The sequence below is a fragment of the Gossypium hirsutum genome, chromosome D11 (genome assembly GCF_007990345.1).
Source record: "Gossypium hirsutum isolate 1008001.06 chromosome D11, Gossypium_hirsutum_v2.1, whole genome shotgun sequence".
NCBI classification, from domain to species: domain Eukaryota; kingdom Viridiplantae; phylum Streptophyta; class Magnoliopsida; order Malvales; family Malvaceae; genus Gossypium; species Gossypium hirsutum.
In genome coordinates this window covers 69,891,903-69,896,859 of record NC_053447.1, presented here as the reverse complement: position 1 = coordinate 69,896,859, position 4,957 = coordinate 69,891,903, and the positions used below count along the sequence as shown (strand labels likewise).

Sequence of the window (4,957 nt, the reverse complement as noted above, 5' to 3'; positions counted from 1 at the left end):
TTGGAGCAACCAATGGAACAAAATTCGGTGATAAAGTCATTAGAGTGGCTCCTATTAGAGAAAAAGAAAAGTAAGATCAATGATTGTATCACGAAATTAACTAAAAATACGACAAAGGCAAGTGCATCTATCGATAAATAGTATAGCTATGGTGGGTAAAGATATCATATAGATGAGTACTAAAATTACTAGTAATTACTGAGTAAAGATATAGTAAATGTTAACTTTATTGCACTTTGGACTTATTTGATTCTCTTTTAAGAGTATAGAAACTAAATTGATCTATTTAACAATAGAGGGATTAATTTGATCCAATCCTCATAATATAAGGACCTCCCAAATACCTTAACCTATATTGTATTTATATAAGTGGAACTTTAAAAAAAAGATATAATGATTAAATTAGCCCTCAACATTTACTTTTTTTGTCAAATTAGTCTTTATTCTTTATTATTATTATTATTATTATTATTATTATTATTATTATTATTTTGAGTTAAATTTAGTCATTAACATTTCAAAAAAGAGTCAAATTGCTTTTCTTTAACAGAAATATTGACTAAAACATTAATTTTTTAACTGTGCTCGTGTTACAACTCGTGTGACAATCTATGTGCACTTTATACTAACATAACATGACTTTTCTTATATACCACGTCAACAAATAATTTTAAAATAAGAAAATATGTATACGTAGATTGTCATATGAGTTATCATGTTTAAAATTTAATATTTTAATCACTATTTTTGTTTAAAATATTAATTCAACTCTTTTCTAAAAGAATCGTAGTAAAATTTGACACTTTCAAAAGATAGAGAGTTAAATTCAACTAAAAAGAATAAGAATTGACAAGAATATAAATATTAAGGGCTGAAATTGATATTACAACAAAAATATTTTCCATGTGCTTATTATACAAGCTATAGAAACATTTGTCGTCATCGTACCTTTTTCCAACATCACTCAGCCAAAAACAGTTCACAAAATCAGCTTGTTAATTACTTCAAATCGCTCAGCCTGAAAATGTCGTCCACTGAAGAAGGGGGCGGCGCCGCCGTCGGAGCTCCCGGCAGAGCAGTTTCCACTGATCAGACAATCATCACCACCACCACCACCAACAACAACAACAATCCCCTAGAGACGATCATTCCAATACTGGATACGGACTTCACTCGCAGCAATAAGGAACTATGGAATCTCCGGTCATTAGACGAAGGTTTCGAGGCCGACCAACTCGACCCCAAAGCCAAACCATTGATACAAAGAGTCCCATCAACCCTTGACCATCACGAAGATTTCAGGAAGTATTTCAAGCTGAAAGTGACATCAATCGGCCCACTCTACCACGATGATCCCACCCTTCATGATTCCGAGAAGCTCAAGCTCAAATTAGCAGCACATTTCGTCAAAAACATTGGCGTCGATAAGGATACCTTATACAACAACATGAAGACAGAGATCGGTGGCTTGAAGAAATGATATGATCCAAAGGAATTAGAGAAGTATAGTAACGATAACGAGAAACTGGCTTGGATGTTCTTCATTGACGGCTGCGCAATTTTACAAGCAGTTTATATACGTTACGGCCAAGATTATGATCGTAAGTCGAACGAATTGTTCATTAAAAACGATTTGCTGACATTTGTGTACTCGGATCTGTTCTTGTTGGAAACCAATTACCTTTTCGTGTTCTTGAATTGCTTACAAGCTCGGGGGATGGCAAAAAGTTCATGGATTCAATCAAAAGGTTCATCGAAGGCACTGTTGTCAACCCAGCCGAGATCAAAGAGCCACAATCACATCAGCAGGACAGGTAATTTAAGGAATTTAAAAAAGAATCATTTTGTCGAGTTTATAAGTGCTAAAGATTTTTATAACTAGGTGATGGAATCGATTAGATTCTCATTTTCGGTTGAATAGTTCATTCGTTTAAATTATATAGAATTTTAAAAAAATATTAAAGATATATTAAAAATATAAAAAATCGATTTTACTATTCCATTCAATTGGTTTATCCTTTTCTTCTGGACCAGTATTCCATTCAATTGGTTTATCCTTTTCTTCTGGACCAGTATCTTGCTTGATTCTAGACTTACTCATGGGCTTCGTCACTTGGCCTGCCCGAAAAATAGAAAGGTTTGAGTAAAAATATAGATCTAAAAAATGAGCTTGGGCAAAAAAAATCTCGTTTTAAAAATAGGCTGGGTCTCGAGTAAGATATTTTTGGCCCGGCCCCGGCCCGAATTCACAAAAGGACAAAAATATGTTATTTTTTGTTGTTGTTTTAATGCTAGTTTCTTGTAGAGGTGCTCATGGGCCGAGCCTGTAAAAAAATTTTAGCCCGCTTCCTAGCCCGGGCCCGGCCCGGCCCAAAATATGGGCCTAAGATTTTGCCTAGGCCCGGCCCATGGAGAAAATATGAAGCCCAGGCCTGACCCGTCCCGGCCCGATTTTTTTAATTTAAATTTAAATTTAATTACAAACAATTAATTTGAATTTAATTACAAACAATCAATTCTTAAAAAAAGAGAATAAAAATAAAAAATGATTATACAAGTAATTACAAACAATTAACTCACAATTTAATTACTTTTAACTTTTTAACTTAAATATTTTAAAGTTTATCATATCATTACATTTTTATGCTTTTAAAGGATAACAATATCAAAGTTTTTGTAAAAGGATATAAAGATTAAAGTTTAGTTGTAACTTGTAAGCATAATAGAGGGAGAAAATGATATTCGACCATTTTCATATAAAAATAAATACATAATCCTCAACCATAGACTTAAAAAGTTCACGGCCTCTATTCACTAAACCAACATGACTACAAGCATAAATCAATCCAACAAAGGTCACTTCGTTTGGCTTGACTCCATTCAAAATCATATTATCATACAAGGACAACGCTTCCTCGGCCTGTCCATGCTGAGCAGCCCAACTATAATTGACATCCAGGAAACAACATCTCTTCTTGACATCCTACTAAAAACATCCCTTGCTGCCGACATATCACTACATTTTGCATACATATCCACAAGAGCATTGCTTATAAGAAAGGAAAATACAGAACCGTGGCAGCATGCATGAAAGCAGGAAAATGTAGTGTTTTGTTTGCATGTAGCAGAGCAAAGAAATAATGAACCCGTGAAGTTGAACCAGCATGCATGAAAGAAGCAGAAAAATATACTGCAAATTACATACAGTCTTTTCCATTTCCCTTTCAATCTGGTAATTTTATTATCTACTCCTATTCGTTACCAAACCGACTGCACAGTGCACAGATGTATAGTCCAAATCTTATAAAATAATCAATACAAAAGATGTCCAATTTACAATTTATATTTTACACTATTTGGAAGAACTTCAAGTTAGCAGTAGCACCAAACAGAAAATTACTTATAAGAGGTTAAAAATGTAAATATATTATTATATTAATTTAGATGATAACTTCTAATAGTTAGGTTACAGATTCAAATATTCTTTCAATAACTTTTGAAATTTATTTAAAAACAAATTTATTCAGAAGTGAAACATTCACTTTCGAGATCAAACAATCAGAAGCAAGCGAGAGTAGAAGCATAAAACAACATAGAGCTGGACAATAATTCACAGAGATGTGTGGGTACCGATTGTAAAGATGTCCAATAGAAGATCAAACTTATATTTACAGCCACTACAATAGATCAAACTGATATTTACAGTAAATATCAGAAAAAGAAAAAATAAAGAAAACTAACCTTTGATTTTGGAAATGGGTGGAGCCGTGGAGGAGCGGAGGAGGTGGATCGTGCACGGGGTTAGGGATTTGTGGAAGAGGGGAAACGGGAAATGGGGGAAATGGGTGGAGACGTGGTTCGTGGAGGACTGGAGGTGGATCGGTGGAGGACTGCTGCCGAAGGTGAAGGTTGAGAAAAAAAAATGGAGGGCAGTAGGGCTAGGGATTTGTGGAAGAGGGAAATGGGGGAAATGGCCTGGGGAGTTGGGGGGGATGGGATTTACGGGAAAGTGGAAACAAAAGAAATGTTTTTTTAAAAATATATATATATTATATTCGGGCCAGGCCGGGCCGGGCAAAAAAATTTTACCCGAGACCCGGCCCATTTTTTAAACGGGCCTCGTTTTTTTGCCCAAACCCATATTTCGGGCCTATATCTTTACCCGAACCCTCCCATATTTCGGGCAGACCCTCGGGTCGGGCCGGGCCGCCCTGCCCATGAGCACATCTAGTTTCTTGTTGTTTTCTTCCTATTTTGCTATCATTTTAGTGTCTACCTTAGTGTTATTTAAGTATACATATTTTTTAATTTTTTTAATTTATTGGGAAATATTTATTTTAATGTTTTTAGTATTTTTGATGTATTATATATATTTAAAAATTATATAAAAATATTTAAAAAATTAATATAGGTGGGCTAGGCCCGGGCCTAAATCTTTTATTGAGTCCGACTCGACCCATAAGCATATCTACTTGATTCTCTATCCAACTAGCTTAATCAACAAGTTTGGTCTAATTCTTAAATTTTTTTTATGTATTAATTTATGACTTCATCATTTTTAAAAAGGTTGAACGATTTTTTTTATTTTTATTTTGAAGGGTTAAAGTGTAATTTTATTATATAAATTTATAATTTAATAAATTTAAAAGGATTAAAATATAAATTTCCATTTTTGAGAACGACCCCGCCTGGCCCTTTGTCCTGTTGAGTGTGCATATTCAAATCCAACTTTTCAAAATGGAAAAATTAAATCTTTAAAATGATAAAATTTTTGCATTAATATAATAATAAATATTATATTTTATTTGAATAAGATTGAATTGAAAATTAATTGAGGTACGAGTTTAAAGAAAGTTATTAGACCAGCTGACTTGAGAACTTACACAAACAGGTTGAATTAGTAAAAAAAAAAAAACTAGTTGAAGTAAACAATCAAATCAAAATTTTTAATAATATA

At 33.4% G+C, this 4,957-nt stretch overlaps 1 long non-coding RNA gene across 1 annotated transcript; it reads right to left on the bottom strand.

The window, feature by feature from the left end:
- Positions 1 to 2,725: 2,725 nt before the first annotated feature.
- LOC107925708 (uncharacterized) lies at positions 2,726 to 4,259 on the bottom strand. Its single transcript, XR_001692044.2, has 2 exons — positions 3,742 to 4,259; positions 2,726 to 3,016 (listed from the first exon to the last, which is right to left on the bottom strand). It is a non-coding gene; the product is annotated as an uncharacterized lncRNA (long non-coding RNA).
- Between the last annotated feature and the right edge of the window lie 698 nt (positions 4,260 to 4,957).